General features: G+C 44.3%; 1 protein-coding gene across 2 annotated transcripts in view; it reads left to right on the top strand.

Moving 5' to 3' along the window:
* The first annotated feature begins 2,710 nt into the window (after positions 1-2,710).
* The window catches only part of MRTFB (myocardin related transcription factor B), a 169,708-nt gene continuing 148,127 nt past the window's right edge, over positions 2,711-24,291 (top strand). For both annotated transcript variants that reach the window (XM_075566143.1, XM_075566141.1), the window contains exon 1: positions 2,711-2,801. The gene's annotated coding sequence lies outside the window, so the exon portion shown is untranslated. The remainder of the gene's footprint in view (positions 2,802-24,291) is intronic.

Here is a 24,291-nt window from a genome sequence, read left to right on the forward strand (position 1 = left end):
TGAGACACACACACACACACGTGTCTCCTTACTCAACAATTCTGCGGCTCTGCCTTATGTTAAAGCATTCCCTCTCACAGCACCTATGGGGTAAATTCGATATAGTGCAAAGTGGATATTCAGGCTGGTTTTTTTTTTTTTTTGCTTCAATAGGAATTTTTGGCAGAAAACAGCCAAACGACCGCTTTAAACCATATACAGCTGAACCCCGTTATAACGCGGTCCTCGGGGTCCACAGAAGGAGACTGTGTTATAACCGGGATCGCGTAAATTTTGCTGCACGAGGACTTGCCGGCATCTGCATTTCTCTCCTTTCTGCAGCTCTCGCTTCTCCCTGCGGTAGACTTTGGAGCACAGCAGAGGGTCACATGACACACACATCCCCAGGGCCTAGACCATGTGGGAATTTTTTTTTTCCCCCTTTTTAAACATTCAATACTTTATTGCTAACGGACACAAACACACCCTCCTTTAATTGTAAAGGGCCAACATATTCCACAGCGCATTGGGGTACAGAGTTATGTATATAACAAACAGTTACATACAAGTGAGGACAAACATGAACAGATACAAAGACATAATGAGGGCCCTACTTGGAGAGCTTACTATATATATATAATATATATATATATATATATATATATATATATATAATGTAACCATGCTGTAAAATGGCTGCAGTCATCTCTCCTGCTGACAGTAAGGCCTGGTAAGTTATGGATATGCCAGCAGTAATCATGGAGGTTTGCCCTCACACCCTGGTGAGGTGCCCTATGTATGGATGGGAGTGGCCACAGGCTCTGACTCCATGGTTAGTGATGTCAGAGTTGTGTCAGCCCCCAGAGGATACATAAGGCACAGCACTGATCAAAAGTTAGTTCTTCTGGGGATTGATAGTTCAGAGATTGTTGCTAAGTAGTTGGAGGAGTTCAGAGTTGGTACACTACAGGACTAATGAGACTGTGACCAGGGACCTGGATAGACATCCCTACGGGGATAGGGAATCCCTACATTAGGAGGACAATACCTTTCAAAGGGAAGTACGGTGAACAATGGAGGGCTAATTACACCCATTGTGGAGGGCAGCTAGCCCACCGTACTAATAAAGATGACCTGGTTCAAGTATACCCTCGAGTGTAAGTGTGGAGTGATTACGCAGGGGGCTGCACCACAGAGGAGTTCCTCACCAGGACCATCCCCAAGCGGATGCTGGGATCCTGATGAGGTGGAGGCGCTGCACTGGATATAGGTAGGACTCAAGAACACTACCTCAGCTGCCTGTCTGGGTTGGCAATCCCCAACACAACATTATGCGGGAGACTCAGGAGTCCTGTTGCCAACAGGTGCACCACCAGACATCACACTGTAATGGGGACTGGTTAGACCACAGGGGCCAATATGAGATTGGGTGGGTCAGGCCAGTCCAGAAAACCCGTTACAAATATATATATATATATATATATATATATATATATATATATATATCTCCAATAAAGAATATCACTTGTAAGCACATTCACATGTCTAAGGCCACGTCCATAAAAGGACAAGCCGTGCTGAGTCGCGCGGACGCTCCGTGCTGAGCCCCGACATCCTCAATGAGGATGTCTTTAGAAGGGGCTCACGCGAGCGTCCGCAGGCGTGCTGACGAGTTGGATTTTTCAGCCGACAGCCAAGCTGTTTTTCAGCGTGCTGTCGGCTGAAAACATCCAATCGGCGTGAAGCAGCGTCAACGTCACAGCGCCGTGACGTTGACGTCGGTGCATCACGGGCGATTGGCCCAGCGACGTCACTGCCCCGCCTCCCTCTGCCTCCCCCCGCCTCCCGATCGCGGACGCTGGCTCGCCTGCATGGGCATGAAATCGCTCATGCTTGATCAGGTGAGCATCAGTGTCCGCGCGGCTCAGCGCTGCTCCACGTTCTATGGGCGCAGCCTTAGACAGGTCTGCACCCCTGCCTTTAAACCATTATCACTTAGCATACAGTGCTCCCACTGGCGACAGTCAATTGTTTTGTTTTTGAGCTCCGTCGCCAGGCACTATACGCGCAGCCTAAGACATGTGAATGTGCTCACAAGTGATATTCTTTATTGGCTATATGCTAACGGTTGAGGTTTTTTGTTGCCCTTTTCACCCACCATAACTTAAAATGTAATGTGTGTGTGTGTGTGTGTGTGTGTGTGTGTGTGTGTGTGTGTGTACGTGTGTGTGTGTGTACGTGTGTGTGTGTGTACGTGTGTGTGTGTGTGTACGTGTGTGTGTGTGTACGTGTGTGTGTGTCCACTATTTTATATTATACTTTTTTCCACATAACAACTATTGCATTATTAGTCCTAAATACAGCATTGCATACAGTGCAGCACTGTATAAGAAATATATATTCTTACACATATGTATATATACATACATACACGTAACATAGTGTATTATAATTGATATATAATATATTTCACATGCCTCTGATAACTGTGAGGTACAAGCAGTGGCAGCAGGAGACTGACAGAGTGACTACTGTACTAGTAACAATCTGATCCATGATAAAGACCGGTTGTCATACACATACCAGTGCAGGGACAACCATGGTCTCTCTCTGTGCCCGAGCCCAGCCCTGGTCCGGCCTGTGTGCTGTAAATACTCAGGGTTAGCTCTGTTCGTTCTGCTCCTGCAAACCCAACCTCCTCCTGTGCTCAGAACCCCTGCCTGCTGCTGCTGGGAGGAGAGGGAGGAGAGAGAGGAGGCAGCTGCACCTCCCTGCGCATGGCAAGCTGTGGCCAGGCAGAGGAGTACCAGGCTGACACCCAGGTAAAGACTGTATGCATACTAACACTCACAGCCTGCACAGCTCAGGCTGAGCCAGTCTCATTTTAACACGAGAGTCTAATCTGTATGTTAAGAGTAGAACAGATACGGATCTGCCGATGTGAGTTGTTAGATCACCAGAGTCAATAGTCATCTATTTACCAGCCAAGTTTTGCTGGTGAATCCTGAGAGCACAATCAGCTCTGGTAGCTGCAGCTTGTTATTTACAGTAATAAGAGTCCCTAAAGCCCTAGGATTTACACACACACAATGAATATGATGGAGAAAACTTCATAGCAGTAATCACAGGGTACTAGAGGTCATCACATAGTGAAAGTAGATCAGTGGTTTTCAACCTTTCTTTTTTATATAAGGAACCCTATAATTATATTGTAAAATTCTGTGGAACCCCAACCCTCTCTAATAGCGCGTCTGAGATCAGATGCATTGTAATAAACCCCAACCCTCTCTAATAGTGCGCCTGAGATCAGATGCATTGTAAAGAACCCCGACCCTCTCTAATAGCGCGTCTGAGATCAGATGCATTGTAATAAACCCCAACCTCTCTAATAGCGCATCTGAGATCAGATGCATTGTAAGGAACCCCAACCCTCTCTAATAGTGTGTCTGAGATCAGGTGCAGTGTAAGGAACCCCAACCCTCTCTAATAGCGCGTCTGAGATCAGATGCATTGTAAGGAACCCCAACCCTCTCTAATAGCGCGTCTGAGATCAGATGCAATGTTAATTCTTCTGTGTTTTGTACAAATTTCAAATGACCTGAGAATTGCTGGGTACCTTTTAGAGATGCCCGAGAAACCCAAGGGTTCCTAGCAACCCCTGTTGAAAAACACAGATGTAGATCAGGGAAGTGCAGACTTTTTGAGCTGCGCCCCCCTTCCTGCACCCCCTCGCTCTGGCGCCCTCTCACCTTGTTCGGCGGCGTCAAATGACGCCGCAGGGTGACGTCACGTGACCCGTTGCCATGGAGATGGGCGTGTGATGTCACTCCACATGGCACCGCGGCGTCATTTGATGCCGCGTTGCGTCCCTGCACGTCTTCAGAATCACGGTCATTTAGTTGCAGAGGCCTCACGCGATGCCCCGGCATTTAATTTAAATGCCTCAGGGAAGAGAGCGGGACCTCTGCAACCGCCCGCATCCCCCCCAAAAAAATCCAAATTCTTATATGATGTTATCACAACCTTGAGTATATTGTGTGCTGCTACCCAACTAATATTGTGATAAATAATTATATGCACGTGTCTTATACCTGAAACAGGAACTCCCTAAAAACCCTTCCTAATCCATATAGGAGTTAGGAATGGAGTGTTGTATAGCGGGATTCTCATGGCTGTGACGTCTGTTAAACAGACTGTCCCTCCTCCTGGGGTAGTGATTTACTTTTAGTGCTGCTGACCCTATACCCCAATACCCCAAATTGTGTGTTTAAGAATTAGCATCGCATTAAGGATTTTTGAAAGCCCCCCCCCCCTCCCACCCCCCCCCCAACTTGCTGCCTTTACCCCCCCCCCCCCAACTTGCTGCCTTAACTCCCCCACCGCCTCCCCAACCCCAGCAGCTTTAATTAGCTGAATATTCAGCAGCTGCTGGCAGGAATCCTGTACAATAGGTCCAGCTGAATGTAATGGGTACAGGACATAAAGAACACATACAGTACCTGCTAGCTAGGTGTACAGTTGGTGGGTATGGAAAGGTTCAGTCCAGAATAAGTATCCTTATGTTAATGTTTCAATGGAGAATTCCACCAGGCAGGAGGGGAATGAAGCGTTCTGGATTCCTTTCATTTCAAAGATGGTTTTGTGACATTCTGGAGTGCAGGGGTGCGCAAAAGGGGGGGCGAGAGAATTTCCAGGGGGACGTGGCAGCTACTGAGGTCCCGCGGTCTCCCCCAAGGCACTTCAAAGAAGTGCTGGGGGGGGGGGGGGGGACCAGGCGAGGCCTCTGCAGCGTCTCCTACCTAAACTTCGGCGATGCGTCGCCATGGTAACCGGGGTCACGTGACGTCGCATGACTTGACAACGTCATTTGACGCTGGAGCCCAAGAGGAGAGGGGGCGCGAGCCGGTAGGTAAGCGGGGGGGGGGGGGGGGAGAGGGGTGCGCAGGTTAAAAACGTTAGTATTAAAGTCACAAAAGGGGTCAGGAAAGTGGATAATTTTAGACTTTTTATTGGACCAACAGATACATGAAAAGTTACAAGCTTTCAAACCACACAGGGTTATTCAATCTATATATATATATATATATATAAGCCGGAGGTTTCCAGAGTTGAACCCCATTAATTTCATCTCCAGTGACCCGCTGGTTCCGGAGACACTTGCCTCCGTAGTGGGTGCCGGTAGCCGCTCCCATGCGGCTCGCGTCCAGTGTTCACATTACGGCCGCTTTTCAAAGCTCCCGCTGCCTGCGGGCCAATAGGAAGCCGTGATGTCACCCGGGGGGGGGGGGGGGGTCTTCCTATTGGCCCACGTCACCCGGGAGCTTCAAACAGCAGACCCATACTGGCACCCCGTTTTGAGGTACATATCTCCGGAATCAGGGGGTCCCTAGAGCTTAATTTAATGGGGTTCAGCTGCGGAGACCCCCTTGCTTTAATCCTGTATATAAAAAAAATTATAATCAACAAAATTGTGGGAATTGCTTCTTTAAAACCTGGATGATTTAATTGATTTATAAAAGGGAGGCAGCAGATATACTGTAGATGGAAACTTTTTGGTACACCCTATTTCAATATCTAGGTATCCCCCCAAAACAACCTTTTTCTTTAACTCCGATAACCATCCACACCGTAAATTATTGGGGACGTGATCACCAAAGCACCAACATATATTGATGCAATTGGACTCCAACATGAAACTGATGATGTTCAATCAATGTAACATCTGTCTGCGATCCTGAATATGTCGTCGTGTTTGGAAAAGTACTTATCCACTGGAGGAGTCGCTACTGATTTTGGCATGAAAGGAAATATGGTTGTAGGGCATGTAGAAGTGTCTTGATGAATAAGGTACTGAAGTATCCTGTCTATCGTTCATACTGCGTTCTACTTTATTTATTTTTTAGATGGAATTATGTCTCAGATATTTACACAAAACGTACAGAAGGGAAAGCGCCCAAAGGCCATATTTTTGGTTTATGCTTTTTGCTGCAGCCTTGTTATGTTACATGGAAATCGGATTAGTTTGCCACTACTGCGGCACACCCCGCCCCGTAAAATAAACACCGAACTGAGCACCTGTGGTTGTGTGACTCATTGGGCTATAGGCTGAATTGTAAACCTGTCTTTTAACCCTTTGAGTGCCGGAGAGGGGCTCAACGTACGGGAGTTCCACGGCCTCTCGGCCACGTGACTTCGGCAGACGGTTGCTAGGGAACTGAAGTCCACGGTTTTTCGCTGCAGGGCAGATCGCGCCACGCGCTCCCCGAGGACGTGATCTAAGCAGGAGGAACCAGCCTCGCGGGGCTCTCCGGAGTGCCAGTCCTCATGACGTAGTGACTATGTCCAGAGGTATCCAAAGGGTTAAAGGGAAATCGGCTTGCCGCTATTCCCCCGTCCACCCCCCCCCCCCCCATAGTTCCGGTCCTGTCTAATGATACAATGTAGCAGCCTTTCCAAAGCCCCAGCGATCAGGGATGAATTGGAAGAATCGAGGGTCACCAACAGGTCAGGATTTAAGGATATCCATGATTCAGCACCGGATTGAGCCACCTGTGGAATATCCTTAAAACCGGACCTGTTGGTGGCCCTTGAGGACTGGAGTTGGCCGCCCCTGATTTAGCCAATGCCAATATTAAAGGACCTTCGTGAAATGTTTTTAATATATCTTGGTGCTGTCTAAGTGGATCTGGGCCGTTAATCATGCCTTGAAGACCAGCAGCGAAGGAGTTGGCTGACCACTGGCTAGAAGTACTTTTTGAAAGTTCACAATGAATTGGAAGAAAAGGTTTTGGTGGTATTATAATGTAACAAGCATTTTTGTTTCTACTGTATAGCAATCATTTACAAAGTCCCTTACTCTTCTGAAACAGGCTCTGGCACACCCCTTTATGAGCCCTGCCCTCTCTCTAGCAGTGCACCAATTGTATCTAGTGACTGCCTGGTCACATGATCTTCCCTACAGAACTTTGCGTCTTAGGTCCTCTTCTGCTGCACAGACAGCCATTTAGTGAACCCCCGAGCCGAATCTTCGCCGATCGATCGGCAACTTAACTAATTTCTTATCATTGTGTGGATTGTATTGATGCTCATATTAAAGGGGGGGGGGGGTACATTGGACTGCTGCGTCAAAAGCAGTTAGATACTAAACACCTGCCCCTCTAGGTAAGGTGTACACCACTGACCAGGCAGAGGCTTAGCTCCTCCCCTTTTCTGCTGAGAGACAGGGTGAGGGGGAAGGTGATAAATAGGAGAGCAGAAGGATTCCAGCTGACAAATCCTGGGAGGAGAGACCAGGGAAGAATGTCAACTGTAAATAGCCAAGTTGGGGTAGGCGTCCCCTTTGTATTCAAGAGCAGGGAAGTGTTCTTATCTGATGTTAAATGAGGTGCTTCTATGTTGTTTCGGGTCAGGTATGAGCTCATGCACAACTGAGCAATTGCCAAATCTGAGGTTCTGAAACGGCAGTGACCAGGATTACGTTATAAAGCACAATACCTATATATAGTAAGTAATAATAAGTCTGCTTTATGTGAGTGGTTTCATGCCGAGTATTGCAATGCAAATATCCATGGCAACAAAAGTGTGCCCGTTTCAAACAATCGGTTACATTTTAGCAGCTTTCTTCCTGACTGCACTGGATATGGAGACTTCACGTAATAACATTGCTGGCTAGAAATCAATGTGTGTTGGTGAAATGTTTTCGCTATTTGGTAATTATATAGTGTTACCGGTATTGAATTTTTGTGGTTATTTTTTTCAAGGTGCAGTAATGTCTATAGAGATGGAGGAGCACAGGCAGCAAGTGTAGTCACGCGGCTTATTTAGATCAGACCTCCAAAATGTCTACAGCGTACACGCGGTCTAGGACATTTTGCCGCAGCCGTTTAGCCGCCACTAACCGCGCCGCGTGGACACTCGGCCGCTTCGCCACCGTGGTAAATCCCTTACCCTAAACCCCCCCTAATATTAACCCCTAGTACTAACGCTACCCCCTACCCTAAAAACATTCTTAACCTCTTATTCTAAAAGCCCTTACCCCCCCCACTAAAACATCTAACGTTAACACCCTACCCCACCCACTAAAACGCCTAAAGTTAACCCCCTACCCACTAAAACCCCTAAAGTTAACCCCCTACCCTAACTGCTAAAACCCCAAAAGTTAACCCCCTAATCGGTAAAACCCCTAAAGTGAACCCCCTACCCTAAACGTACCTTATCCTAGAAGCGGTTGGCGCCGGAGGGGCCCTCTGTGGCGACCGTCAAGATGACTTAGTCGCGACAAGATGGCCATGACCAAATGTCCGGAGTATTTGCCCACCTAAACAGAAACGTACAGGAAAAGTTGTGTAATATCAGAACTGAAGCCAACAAGGCACTAAAATGTATGATTTCTAAGCCTTGATTTCCATGTTGAAATATCGTATGAGAAACTAGTGACGTAAAAATCTAAATAAAGGCAAATTGAGGATCTAGACTGTTTCACTCAAATATTTGTGACCAAATTGGCGTGTGCTAATAAATACTTATAGACGGGGTCACCGCATGTCCCATCGCCCCCAGTAAGTGCTGGCTGCGCCCCCTCGCCCACCTCTCTCCCTCTGGATGAGGATATTTGTTCATGAACTTTACCCTTTTGCGACCTTGGGCAAGTCGCTTAATCCCTCTGCTTCAGGTACCACAATTAGGGGGTGAACCACCCTGTTCACTTAATTGTAACCATGTACTTGTCATCATAACTCTGTGCCCAGGACATACTTGCAAACGAGAGGTGACTCTCCATGTATTACTTCCTGGTAACACATTTTTATAAATAAATTGGAACCTCTTCGTATAGGGACACGTTGTGCCTGCAGAATACAGCACAGTGTACATTGTAGGCACTATAAAAGACAAAATCTTACTATATCCGCTGACGGGGGGAGAGCCAGGACAATTTTCCCAGGCCTGGCTGTCGATTCCGGAAGTTGGGTATCTTCCACGGTATTCTGCCCGGTTGGGTTTAGTTCCCTATAGCTATGCACAATGGAGTTCATGTTTCCCATTCCGAGAAAAGCCATATGGAGATGATACACTGTCATCGCAATTAGTGGACGCCTTTTGACTATAATATAGATACATCAATTGTCTGTCACGTTTATTTCAGTAAGAGGTCAATGAAAATTATTTTTGGTCCACTGGCACAAACGGGAAATGGACAGCTGGCGACTAATTTTATCACAAGCCGTGTGTAGCTGCTGTTTGATCTGGCTATCCTAGAATATTGGCATATAGAGAGGGACTGGACACAATAACAGGACATACTTGAAAACGAGAGGTAACTCTCAATGTATTACTTCCTCGTAAAATATTTTATAAATAAATAAAATAAGAATTTTACACACAAGTGTGTCCGTTTTTTGGATTTAAGTAATTGTATTTTTAATGTGAGAAGGGTTTTGCTTTCAATGCTCAAACGTTGCCTTCAAAGTATTGTTTCTTGCCGGCCCATTGATAACACCCCTTGTGTAACTCTGTTTACTTCAACAGGGTTACTGAATAGATTTGAACTCTGCAGAGGGCATCTATTGTTTGCGGTACCGTCTGTTGTGTGAAATCAACATGCTGTTTATGCATTGGTTACATTTTCTATTCTAACCGGTGCTGTGTTATCTTGTTTGTTTTATCTCTGGTAGAAGCAGGAATTGTTGGGTGCCATCAAACCTTATTTTCAAGGAGCAGCTCTTTTGTTAGTTACTACTTTCCATTAGTGAGTCAATATAATTTCAAGGTTATGTGTTAGTCACGTCGGAAATTGCAGGCGCTTTAGTCAAAGGCCTTCCTCAGGGTAATCTCTGCTAAGTGAATCTCTGACTGTGGACAGCGCATGTTTTTTTTTTTTTTTTTAATTCTTTATGATACAAAAGCTTTAAAAATAATTAAATGGAAGGAAGACCTCCCACCTCTTCCGGTTCTAGAGGTGCGTGGTGGTTGGTCTTTAATAATAATAATAATAATATATATATTAGAGGGTTTCTGCTTGTTCCCTAATAATGTGTAGCAACACTTTCATGTTCTTTATGTCGCTAAGCAGACTGACTCCCAGGCACCAGCAGAATTGGGGGCGGGGGGGGAGGGAGCGAGAAAGGGGGGGCGGAAGTCCAGTCTTCATAGGGAACACTATATTTTAATGAACACGGGAAGATTATTCCCAAGGCATTGAAGTTCTCACCATGCAATTCTGGCATTTCAAGTTAAGGGTCAATGTCACTTTGTTTCAGCTCTTGTGGAATGAGAATCTCATTTAAATTTTCTATATTTAAGGGTTCTGTATACGTGGGTAAATCATTCTAGTAGAAAAGGACCCACACAGATTAAGTTTGGGGGCCGGGTTCTTGTTGGTGACATTAGGTACATTGTATTGGAATGAATCTTTAGGGTGCACTGTGGACATTCACCGGACATCACGAGGGCTGTCCCGCTGGTGGCTCTTTTGCCGTACAGAGGTTATCACTTCATTTGTTTTCTAGGTGAGGTCACGTTCACCATTAATCTAGGAGCTGTGGACGCCATCAGAATGTAAGAGGAGGACCCTCTTCTTCCACTTGTGTCATCTGGCCACGTCGCAACCATGTGGTTACTACTGTACTGTGCACAGAAGCAGCTCGCACCTCAACTCACAACATGAGTAAGGCCGAGCTCATTGTGCCAACCTCACGACGTGGCGTGTGCGCGTCCGCGTTTGCGCGCCTGTCTGCTGGGCTATGTGTGCTGATCCCCAGCAGCCTGAATGACGCGACTTGTAGGCGGGGCCCAGACATGGGTAGGGTGATTCTTGTGTTTACATTTCACTCATTGGCTGGCGAAATACCCGTGACGCGGCCGCCGCACGAAATGACAACTTGAGTTGTCTCTCTCAAGTGCAGCAGCGTCAACGCTGTGCTTCGCTGCCAGGAGTCCTTTATAGTCAGAAAACTCTTATACAACAGCATTAAAGAGTGCCGAACGTGCGCACGCACGTGAACAGCGCATAGCAGGCGCAGTGAGCGGGGCCTAATATGTAGGGGTAGACTCGCTAGTTGATGCTTGTGCTGGACTTTCACACGTTATTCATGTCTGTTCCTGGAGTGTCTGTGTGTACATAACATCACCCGGCTCTTGTTTCCCTTAGAAGTAGCTCTAAGGTTTCCCTAGTGAAACATTGAGTGCTGTTGGATACCATAACAAGCTGAAGCAAAACGGGTCTCCTACGGAAGGCTAAGGCGCTCATTCATCCCGTCTGCAAGCTGCCACTCCTTAGTGAACTTTACTCCTATAAACTCAGCTTGCAGTGGCTGCTGAACTGTATAAGCCTGTGCAGGTTTAGCATGGGGCCAGACTCTGAACTAAACATACTGGAACTTCTTTCCGTGTATGATAAACAAGTCCTGTTGTGTTCGCCGTGATTGTGGTCCCGGAAGAAGCAGCAGTCCGCGCCGATCGCCTTGTTTTACATATCATTTCGTTAACCCTTTGAGTGCCGTAGGGGTTGCGGCCCCCAGAGCGCCACGGCCCCTCCGACACTCGTGAACACTTCGGTGAACACTCCATCACCGAAGACAGAACGGAAGGGGCGGTCCTCCTCCTTCTGTTCCTCCTCTTCCTCATAGATCCTGCACAATGCAGCCTCCCCTGGAAAAACGAGCAGGAAGACCATGACGTAGCTGCTATGTCCTTGGGCCCCTGATGTTCTGGGCCCCATGACATAGCAGCTACTTCTATAATGCACCCAATGGGTTGAGAGACCTTTTCTTGCCGTTTCCAATGCTGTTTTTATTATAGGAATCCGATGCTATGTTCAGGAGATATAAGAGTTTCGAATATTGTGTCGGGGTGGTTAAAACTGAAGCTCTCCCTAGAGCCCAGTGCAATCCAAAGGTTAACCAAATAACCTCCGAAGCTAGTGATTAAGAACATCATGATTTGTAACACTAAAAGTATTCTTATTTAAGATCAGGGCATTTTAAGAGTTAAACTCATACAGGCTTCTGGGGGAGGTGATTGCTGCTTTAAAATATTATGATTAAAACAAATCTCTATGGAATCAGTGCGATTTTGTTTTTTGTTGCAACTCTGGTGCTTTATTCTTACTCCAGTTTTGTTGTCGTGAGACTTGTGATAAATAGCACCTTTAAATATGAATGAATTGGCACATACTGACACATGGTACGGAGGTCACTGCCGCCATATGCTCACAATCTAAAGGGATGAGAGTTAGACTAGAAATACATGATTTAGGGCAGGGGGCTGTCTAGCACTTCTAGGGGGGGGAGCATTGTGCAGGGATGGGCAACTCCAGCCCTCAAGGGCTACCAACAGGTCAGGTTTTCAGGATATCCCTGCATAATGACTGAGTCACCTGTGCTGAAGCAGGGATATCCTGATAAACCTGAGCTGTTGGTAGCCCTTGAGGACTGGTGTTGAATACTCCTGCTCTATACCATGAAATGCTGTGTGATTTTATATATAATAATAATAATCTGTGTGTGTTTGTGTGTGTGTGTATGTATGTATGTATATTATATTAATATTACACACTTACACACTGCAAGTTCAATTTAAAGATCCCATGGAACATCTGTATATGTTGTGGCAGATTACCGTCCATTATATTACTCAGGGCAAGTGGCACAGGTCCCATTTCTACCCTTGTCACATGCACATCAGGGTAATGGCATGAATCCTTCTCCAGATGTTTTCAGCTATGGTTTGCTGTTTGTTGCAGGGCTTCCTTCCTTATTATGTGTTACTTTCTCAGCACATGCCCTGTTCTTTGTTTCGAAAAGCGCCGTTCCCCCAAAACATTCTTTTCCTAGCTGCTTTTGACCTGCAGTGGAATGTTAAGGCTGCGTCCCCAGTACGTTCTACAGCGCACGCCTCGGCGAACAAGTTCCACTCTCAATGGGGCTGGGCCCAGTATGTGCCTTTGCGCGCATTCGGCAGCCGCTCCCTACTACCAGATTTTCAAAAGACCTCCAAATTGTATTTACAGCTTGCGACGGAGGGGTGGCCACGCCCCTGCCGGCGGTTCAGCCAATGCGGGCAAAAACCATCCGCGTGAGGTCATGGCCACGCCCGCTGCAAAACCCCCACCACGCCCCCCCCTGTCGCAATCTCCTGCATCTCACCGCGGGGAAGCGCTGTGCACGCGCCATCACCCCGCCGGGCACACGTGCTACAGTGCCGACTGGGACCACGGCCTAACATGGCAACCTGGGCAGCGTAATCTCCCCTCGTTCCATTCCACCAGGCAGCACCAAACTCCCTGTGTTATTACCACATTGTGGCAGAGTAAATGAGTCCTTTAGTAATAGGTGATATCTTTTTTAATTTTTTTATTTGGACTAATAATTGATATTATAAGACGCGCTATTTCTATTGAATACATTGTTACACAAAGCTAATTTTTACAGTAGGATATTTCTCCAACATTTCAGACATCCGATCACCATTGTACGTGCTCAAAAACATACAGTATTAACATAAACATATTTTAGAGCGTGTGTATGTGTACATATACATTTACACACACCTACATCTATATATAATCTACATCTATACATTCTAGTTGGATACAAGTACCTTGGTTTTTCGTTAGATTATGCACCTAAATTCATTGTAATTTAGGGTTAAAAAGGAATTGATGATCTGTCTCTCTCTGAGTTTCTTCTTTTTCTATACATGATACTGTTAGATTTTTCTGCTCAATGTTCTGTGCGTCCGGGATTGTTTTTATTCTTATTGTTATTGGTCTCGCGATCCATTCATGCATCACCCAGCCATTAGATACCCCATAACTATGGATCAGTGGATCTCTGATTTTTTATTTGTATCTCTCTCTCCACATTTCTCTAGAGATTATTTCTACTACCCAATGTGAAATTAGATGAATCTCACTTTTAATAATTGTGACTATCTGCCTGTTGGTACATCATCTAAGAGTTCATCCGTTAGAGAGAGAGATAGATAGATATATATTATTATTATTTATATATTTTTTTAAACATTTTAATTTATTTAGATTAAGCATAGGGTGTACAACGTATTTAGGTAACTATCACACATTAGTTACATCCTTTGATCTATAGGTTATTTCACATTTTCAATGTGTTTTTAGATTCATCACCATTTTTTATTTTCATTTATATAATTTTTGCTATTTGCCATTAAAATTGGATTGTTTTTTTAATTAAATATTATGTATCCGCATAATAATTTTAACACCTGTGTATAATGGTTTGATATAGGATGTAGTGATACGGATAGGATTAATCCGATTGCCAATTCTTGGAGTCAGGAAGGAATTTATTTTTCCCCTTATGAGATATCATTGGACGATATGGCACTGGGGTTTTTTGTTTGCCTTCCTCTGGATCAATAAGTAAGAATAGATATAGGATAAAGTATCTGTTGTCTAAATTTAGCATAGGTTGAACTTGATGGATGTACGTCTTTTTTTCAACCTCATCTACTATGTAACTATGTATGTGTAACCTTTGTCCATCTTGGGCTAGTGTTGCTTTAAGAATCAGCTTGACTATTGGTTACCGCGGCAATCGCTGGGGCTTAAATACTCCCATGAGTCCATGCTGTTTATACATGAGGAAGTCGCAGAGACGCGACAAAACGCGTTGGGCGATTCTGGAACCTGTGTCCCTTGGAGTTTTCAAGTTCAGTTGTTGAGACATGTTCTGGATCCATTCCTATCAGCTGGGCAGACATCGGAGAGCAGAGTGACCGGACAATCATCCGTGAGTGTCCCTTGGGCTTCCTACCGCAGAACTTCCTATCAGTTGTTGCATACTTATTGTACAGGATGTGTATCTGGATCTGCTAGATGAGGCCTCTACACAGAGCACAAGGTTTTTCCTTGGAGCTAGTGACCGTATACCTAGGGTGATCATATTCTTCCAGGGAAAAAACGGGACGCATGCGCGAAAAGGCGAGCACTGACAGCACATGCGCCAACGGAACTTGCAATCCGCGCCTCAGCGAACGGAGATTGCGGATGTGTGGCAGGTGTTTTAATGCAAAAAACAGTGAAATTATGCACCAAAGATTGCAATAACTGTGATAAGTAATAAGATATAGCGAGAAGTGCAAATAAAGGACAACAATAGGCCACTACTGCAGTATATACAAAACCTTCGTGCAGGGAATATACAAGCAGCTGGCTGCTTAACCACACAGATGTCTCAGCATCTGGAGAAGCTGCAAACTAAAAGGAAGAAAAGCGCACAACTCATAGTGTAGTAAATAAAGTAAAATATATTAGTGATGATATCAAGGTAAGCATCGCACGTACAAAAAGAACATTCTTTCAGGCATGTTATGCAATAACCAGCATGGTGTTACCACGGCTGGGCCGGACGCCCACAGGTAGGTACCGTCGTCAAACACTTCAGAAGTGGTGAATAGGTCTCCGTCACCAGATGCTGTGGGGATAGCGTCCGTGATGACGTCACTTCGGGGTTCCAACCCGTATGTGAACAATATTGGAGTCCAAGGGATCCAGAGAGGGGGCACGGCCAATAGTTTAACTGCACAGGTAGCTGCCAACCGCATATGATTGCTGCTAGCGGAGAGCTATATTAAAGCAAATACAGTAGTGAAATACTAATGATTTTATCATCTCGTATCACTTCAATATATGCAGTGGGTTCAAGTTTTTATTATACACACTATTAAGTTTTCATATATGCAATATTTGAATGTACCAATCTCTTATTCATTGCATTCTTTTAAACACATTATTGGTAAAATGTTGACGTATGCACCTTTTTTTTTTCTTTTTGTAAACCACACACAGACGTACACGTACATACGTATATTAGTCCAGGCTTAAAGCAGCAGTCTGCACTGATTGCCATTTCCAACGCATTTTTTTTATATTAATTTTGTATTTATTCATTTCATTTTATTTATTTTTAATACGGTGCTGTAAGTGTTTGAAATATTAAGTGGGTCAAAATGGCGTACTCGCCGTAGCCGAGTGCAGTCTAAAGGCTGCCGTGGTAACCACAAACGTTAGAGATTCGGAAAATCATGGTTTTTAACACTAAAAGTGTTTTGGTTTTTCTTTTAAAGCGCAGGACATGCTCAGAACTCACAGGGCTAACATTCTGAGGTAAATTCCTAGAGGCTTCTGGGGGATTGCTGCTTTAAGCCGGGGGGGGGAGGGGGGGTTCTAGTGTTTTTCTTCAGTCATCACCACGCTGCTTCTGACTGCAGCCACTAAGCTAATCTGTGTTGGAACTTTTTACTTCATGAGATATATTTAGTACGGGGTCATGACAGCCCGCTTTTGTTTTAGGCGTTTTGTGCACTGGTTGTTGGAACAGGATCTAATGATGGGGTCTGCCGATTCACAGGGGCTAGGGAATGGGCCAAGTTTTTTTTTTCTTTCCGCCAATAATTTCTATTTGCATCTTGGCAAGAAAATATTACTGTTTTTGTTTTTTATTTATTTTTTTTAAAGGTGCAATTTATTGTCTTCTCTTTTTATTTTTTTGTAGTCAAATTTTATTCTAAATTTGCAGCTTTATACAATATTTCAAAACACACCGAACATTGCAAAGACAACATTCAGTTTTGCTCCATGAAATCACCTATACATTGTATATTGCAGTTATCTCAACATAACAATAGAGTGATTCAATCTAAAAGTGAAATAAAAATAAAAACAAGAAAAACAATCATAGACGCCCCTGATCTTTCTTTAAAGCTGCAGTCCAAGCAATATCTTACATGCATGTGTTTTATTAATAAATCAGATATGTACTATGAGAATACTTGTAGCATTTTTTTTTTTTTTTTTAAACAACTCTGAATTACATTTTTAATGGGTTGGGATATATTCATTTTTGGGGTGGTCGTCACCAGCAATGACTTTTTAGTGATTATCTTGGCTTGAGTGTTTCTCAACTACAGTGCTGGGGAACCCTTGCGTGCCAAGGGGAAATCAGCTGGCATTTCAACGGGCATCTATCGTGCTGCCTGGAAACATGGAGGCTATGATCTGCTTCTTCTTTCTCAGCCTAGCATGCAAGAGAGAGAAACTGACATGTTTTGAGGTGTGTGCGCGCGCGTGTGTGTGTGTGTGTGTGCGCGTGTGTGTGCGCGCGTGTGTGTGTGTGCGCGTGTGTGTGTGTGCGCGTGTGTGCGCGCGTGTGTGTGTGTGTGTGTGCGTGTGTGTGTGTGCGCGTGTGTGTGTGCGCGTGTGTGTGCGCGCGTGTGTGTGTGTGCGCGTGTGTGCGCGCGCGCGTGTGTGTGTGTGTGTGTGCGCGTGTGTGTGTGCGCGTGTGTGTGCGCGCGTGTGTGTGTGTGCGCGTGTGTGTGCGCGCGTGTGTGTGTGTGTGCGCGTGTGTGTGTGTGTGCGCGTGTGTGCGCGTGTGTGTGTGTGTGCGCGTGTGTGTGTGTGTGCGCGTGTGTGTGTGTGTGCGCGTGTGTGTGTGTGTGCGCGTGTGTGTGTGCGCGTGTGTGTGTGCGCGCGTGTGTGTGCGCGCGTGTGTGTGCGCGCGTGTGTGTGTGCGCGTGTGTGTGCGCGTGTGTGTGCACGCGTGTGTGCGCACTCGCTCATGGAAGTTGGATGCACTCCCACTGAAGAGCAGTGGTGTCCCAAGATTAAAAAAATTCTTCAGGGCTGCCCCTGCTCAAAAAAGGTATTTTTGCAGCCAAATATATCCATCTCGTTATGCATTTGACACAAACACTACAGGCTCAGGTGTGTTCCCAGGTATCTCTCCACATGTTGCATAGAGGTGTGTTGTGGGAGATAAATAAGAAACTGCTCCGCCCCTTGCTCATTTTATTCAATCCCATTCATTTTTGATGGAGGTGTAATCTTCTTCAGCATTGGGAAGCAGCTTCATCACAATATATTGAGTTTTATATAGCAAGCGTCGGTGTTAAATGTCAGAAGTTGCTTTAATAAACATTTTTTATATTTGATACAAATCTTTTTATTCATAGAAGTTTATGCTGCGTCAGAATTGGTGGGCATCACGGGGCAGAAAATTATAATGACCGGCACAAAAATAGCGTTTGATACATTTCCTTGTGCCGTTTAATTAAAATAAACAAAGGTTTGAAGACGGTGGGTCTCCGGAGCTGAACTGTGTTAATCTCCGCTCCGGGGACCCCTGTATCTAGAGATACCTCTCTGTAAGGGTCCCGGTATCTGCAGCCGGGGAACTTTGTGTGCCTAACGAAATGGAGACTTTAGTCTGGCGAGCCAATAGGAAGCCATGACATCATCAGTTGTGGCTTCCTATTGGCCAGAGTGACCAAGACATTTAAATCGCACAGGGATACTGGCACTCCCTACTGAGGGAAGTAATATCTCGGGGAGCAGGGGGTCCCCAGAGCTGAAATGAACACAGTTCAACTCCGGAGACCCCCTGCTTCAATCCTTTAATAAAAAAACGGCAAACGCAATGCAGCACGTAGTGAGTGAGGCTTCAACATCCATTGTTGTCATTATCCAGATTGCTCACTGAGAACTGGTAAGATAGGTGACAAGTAGCTTGATACAGTGATGCTTTAAGACAGGTTCAAAATTCCTCTCAGTGCTCCGCTGCCTTGATGCATAAACCCTGGTATGTGCTAGTTAGTATCTAGAGCCTGTTGAAGAAGCTAGCAATATTGAATGTCATGTACTGTATCAATGTGACATTTCATGCACCCAATAATACTTCCACTCTGTTAACACCTGATTTGTATTTCACTAAGATGGGATGTTTCTGTTTTGCATCCGATTCCATTGGGCACCAAGGTAAAGAGTAATTGGTTCATCAGTTCTATATGTGTTGATCGTTTTATTGTTGCATACAAATCAACGCAACCTAGGCAGGCTGGTAAAGCAATGTTTATTTGTTGCTAATTCTTAATGACCATGGGAAGACTGCTGAGATTAGTGGTTTTTCGCCCCATGCATAAATATGGACCTCACAGAACTATTTAATTATGGGGGAATTCTGAATATACATTATTCTAGAGTCCACAGCTCCGTTTCCTAGAAGGCAGTGGCAAGAATGAAGACCAGTGTCATCATATGCTGTTGGCAATATCCAGGGCTACTAATTACTGCAATTATTTCTCCATCAATAACTACCTGTCTACTTTAGAAACAGGATTCACTGTACTGCACAGAATTTCCTTGTGGGCATCCACTTGAAACATAGTAACCCAGATACTGTACTTACATTTAACACACTGTACTTTAGCAATTTGAGTTACAAACCCATGGATTTCTCTGGATAGTTTTGCTAAATGCTGTATACAAGAAGGTAGTTTCTCTTTTTACATACTGTTTACTCTAGCTGTATACTAGTGAAAATATTATTTAACAGGGGCATGTTTTGGGAGCATAATCAGATATAACTTAAGTGTCACATAAAAGAATTGTAAGTTCATGATCAGATAATCAAAAATCAGTCATATTATAAAGTTCATATTCTTTGTGTTAATCACAGAAAAATGTGGGTTATTGATGCATGAACGCACTTAATGTCTTGTAGCACAGATAGCGTTATGTAAAGTACGACATTAAGACTTAAGTAGATCAAAACCAGCTCTGCCACAGGCTTTAACCAATGTTTAATGCCATTTTCTCTGTGCCTTTTATTATTTGGAAATGCCAACCAGATAATTATAACTGAGCAGGTAATATTGCTGTTTAGCTATTAGCATCAGTGTTATTCCCAAAGCTCATAATCATCTAGAACAGTGGTGCTCAACGCCAGTCCTCAACCCCCCCCCCCCCATCTCTCTCCCAACAGGTCAGGTTTTAAGGATATCCCTGCTTCAGCACAGGTGGCTCAATCAGTCCCAGCTTCATCACAGGTGGCTCAACCAGTGGCCCAGTCTTTGACTGAGCTACTGATTGAGCCATCTGTGCTGAAGCTGGGATATCCTTAAACCCTGACCTGTTGGGGGGGGGGTCTTGAGGACTGGAGTTGAGCATCACTGTTCTAGATCAGGGGTGGCCAACCTTTTCTTACAGAAGTGCCAACATATGGGCACAAATTGTATGCCGGACCGCTGTCCTACTGCCCCCGACATCCAGTTTAAAGTAATAGCCAAACATAAACTAAATGACACCTAACATAAACAAGGATTAATAAAAACATTAAAATATTACAAACTGGTTTGTTTTTTTGAGGAAAAGAAAAAAAACTTGAAATCCTAGCTTAAAAAAAAAAGAAAAGAATCTGAATTTGAAATCTCATTGTAATCTCTGAATTTGGCATTTCAGGTAACGGTTTCTCAATATTCAAATTGATTTCCGAGGGGGGGGGAGCAGAAGCAGACGGCGGCCACCGGCGCGTCTGCCAGTACAGATCTGTACTGTAGCAAAACGTCTGCTCACAAAACAAAGATGGGGGAATAACGTATTTTATTTAAATTGATTTATTTGATGTTTTGAATTGGTAAAGATGTTATTAAAATTGTGTTCATTTTCAAAATGTATGTTAATTTACATACGTTTCCCCTGTCATATTTTTTTTATTTGAAGTATTGTTCCTTGACTTAATCGAAAATGGTTTTATTTATTTTTTTTGCTCCGTCACCAGGCGGGCCATTTCCAGATGCCATCGCAGGCCACAGGTTGGCCACCCCTGCTCTAGATTGTAAGCTCCCCGGAGCAGGGCCGTCCTTAACTCCTGTATCTGTTCGCACTTGTCTGCCCTTATTTCTATATCCTTCAGTTTGTCATATACATAACTCTGTACCACCATTTTATTTATTTATTTATAAAATGTGTTACCAGGAAGTAATACATTGAGAGTCGCCTCTCGTTTTCAGGTATGTGCTGGGCATAGAGTTGAAATGACAAATAGTACATGTTTACAAATACAGTTACATAAGTGAACAGGGTATACATTATATACAAGACATGGCATGCACGGTTAAAGATATATATTATGGGCGTATGTAACAGTTACAGACCAGATTAAAATGTGAGACAGCCTTAGATTTGAAAGAACTTAAACTGGTGGTGGATGTGAGAGTCTCCGGTAGGTTGTTCCAGTTTTGTGGTGCACGGAAAGAGAAGGAGGAGCGGCCGGATACTTTGTTAAGCCTTGGGACCATGAACAGTCTTTTGTACCGCGCTGCAGAGTATGTTGGCGCTTTACAAATGACACATTACTGTTGGAAGTACAGTACCATCATTCACCCAGTAGCCCAAGCACGCTGCCTAGGGGTCACACTCGACTCCTCTCTCACATTCTCTTCTCACATTCAAATGTAGCTAAAACCTGTCATTTTTTCCTCCGCAATATTAGAGATACGCCCTTTCCTCTGTTGCTCTACTGCTAAAACTCTGACACAGGCCCTCATTCTCTCCCGTCTCGACTACTGTAACCTCCTGCTGTCCGGCCTTCCTGCCTCCCAAGTGTCTCCCCTACAATCTATCCTAAACACTGCTGCCAGAATCACTCTACTCTTTCCTAAATCTGTCTCAGCGTTTCCCCTGCTGAAATCCCTCTCCTGGCTTCCTATCAAATCACTCATCTCGCACTCAATTCTCCTCCTCACTTTTAATGCTTTACACTCTTCTGCCCCTCCTTACATCTCAGCCCTAATTTCTCACTATGCACCATCCTTGCGTTCTGCTCAAGGATGTCTTCTTTCTACCCCCTTTGTATCTAAAGCCCTCTCTCGCCTTAAACCTTTCTCGCTGACTGCCCCACACCTCTGGAATGCCCTTCCCCTCAACACCCGACTAGCACCTTCTCTATCCACATTTAAGACCCACCTTAAAACACACCTCCTTAACGAACAAAGCATATGAGTAGCTCCATGGCTGATACTTTACACCTCATACATTAACCTTGGCCCCCTGCAGACGCACTTACCAGAACACCCTCCTACTGTCTCTGTACGTTCTTGCTACCACCAATTAGATTGTAAGCACTTCGGAGCAGGGAATCCTCTTCCGAAATGTTACTTTTATATCTGAAGCACTTCTTCCCATTATGTGTTATTTGTATTATTTGTTATTTATATGATTGTCACGTGTATTACTGTTGTGAAGCGCTATGTGCATTAATGGCGCTATATAAATAAAGACATACATACATAAAAGGACAATAATTATAGTGTAACACCTGGTGGAAATTGACTGACTGTGCTACGCATACAGAAGGTATTGGGTAGAGTCAAAATCGACCCAAAAAAGTCTGTTAATAGTGGTAGCGCAGAATTAATTTGCGATGTATCAACCATTTGACACAGCACAGATGTTTCATACTGTATGGTAACAAAATGTATTATTTTTACAGTAGTGCCCTATTATTTATAATAGGCATAATCATTTATATTTACTAAGACTAGTTATAAAGAAGAAATACACGTTATTCTGTTTTTTTTTTTAAATTTAACTTGTATCGCCCTTTTTATGAAGATTTGTTCCAGTTTTTAGCACTAAAATGTTAACGCACAAAATAATTGAAATAAGATCTTAGTACAGAAACATTATAGTTCTACCAAGTCATGATGTTCCCCTGACAAAGGTCTGATTAGGCATTTGTGTCGGTGCCAGGCAATAGTAGCGACACATAGTCCCTCAGGCTCATTTAGTCTTGGGAGTTTGAACCCCTGGCTTCTGAGGAGGCCTGTTTCATTTCCTACAATCCCCTGTGTCACTATTAGTCATGCAAGGTGAGTAGTAATAGGGGAACATGTTTTACTTAATGATGCTCTTCCACTAAGGACTTCATTGAATTAATGACCGTTACATGATTAACGGGGGGAGGGGGGGGAAACAGATGTGTTCTTGCATTCTTTTTATAACGATTCCCTGGCAATGTTTTTAACATTTGCAGCGCCAGGGATCCAGCGGCAAAGAATCCAAAGATGGCGGGCGTACTCTACTCCTTTTCAAAATGGTGGTTGGTGCTCTAGCAGGAAAGCGGAAAATCCCTGCACCAGAGTGAAACCAGACGCCCGGCACTTCCCTGTCATGTGATCGCTTTTGCAGTGATCACATGACGCGGTGTAAGGCGGCGAAGTGAAGGGAGACCCACTTCTGTTTTTGATTGGGCTGGCTGCTCCGTCAGAGCCCAATCACCCCCTAAAAAAGTAGCATTTGTCCATGATGTACTTGGTACAGCATAAGGGCCCCTGACATGCCCGGGGCCATGACGTACCACGTACATAACAAGGACACTCTAAGGGTTAAACGCTGTGACATGACTTTGAAGGTACATTTTGTTGCCCCTGTCTATACCTCGTCTTTATGCTGGTTTGTTTGACATAGAGGAGGGGTGTAAAGATGTGATGACTTTAGCATTGAGATGGAGAAATTTGATTTATTTACATAGCCCCACATGGCAATTAAAAAATATCAGACACGTATAATAAGTATATTTATAAAGGCGTCAGTCATCTAACTTTAATTTATGTAACATATCACTGTCAAGGATTCAGTTTGATCCTGCACTAAAAACTACATGGAAGCATGCCGGAAGGACCCTCACCTACCAGCGTATTCATAGCTGTACCAATCTAGGGGTCTACTGTATGTATCGATATAGAGAAAGGTGTATGTTTTGACTCACTGTTCCGATTTTTTATCTCTTACATCCAGCGCAGAATTTTAGACGTGAACTTGATGTCGAGGTTTTTTTGAGGAGCAAAAAGTGGTGCACAGAGACGCAGAATGTGATACATCTCATTTTTATGTGTCCACCATGTAACTCTACCCAACTCCTCCTACTGACCCACCCAAAGGTGCAGATGTCACAAAATTGGAGCAAAAATGCTTTGATACATAGGGGCGGGTTGAAAATGTCCTGGTTTTCCTCCAAATTTGCCTTGATACATACACCCCATTGCATTCTGAATAAGGGGGTGGGGGGGTTGAGAGTGGGTTTATTCTGTAACACTCTTGCAACATCTTTATAACACCTCTGATATAAATGTGTTTTTGTTGCTGCCGGCATTGTCCATGTTATGGAGTACTTTGATACAATGGACTCTGAAAATGTTCCAGTTTTGCACCAAAATTGCCTTGATACGGTGCAATGAGCCCATAGTTTAAACTCTGGACGGATGTGCAGTTATTAAGTGCTCTAAAAAATAACATCGTTGTAGTGATGGTAGTCATGTGGTTGATTCCAAATTGTGTGTGTGTGTGTGTGTGTGTGTGTGTGTGTGTCTCAAAAACAGAATACATTCCCATCAGTTTAGGAGCCAGTAAGTGCAGATTCGTAGAAACATTGAGGTTTTCCCTTAGGCCGCTTGTGCTAAATGGTATTTGCTCTCCTAGTAGGATATTGAGTAACACAGCTG

Source organism: Ascaphus truei, chromosome 11 (assembly GCF_040206685.1).
Source record: "Ascaphus truei isolate aAscTru1 chromosome 11, aAscTru1.hap1, whole genome shotgun sequence".
Taxonomy (NCBI): Eukaryota; Metazoa; Chordata; class Amphibia; order Anura; family Ascaphidae; genus Ascaphus; species Ascaphus truei.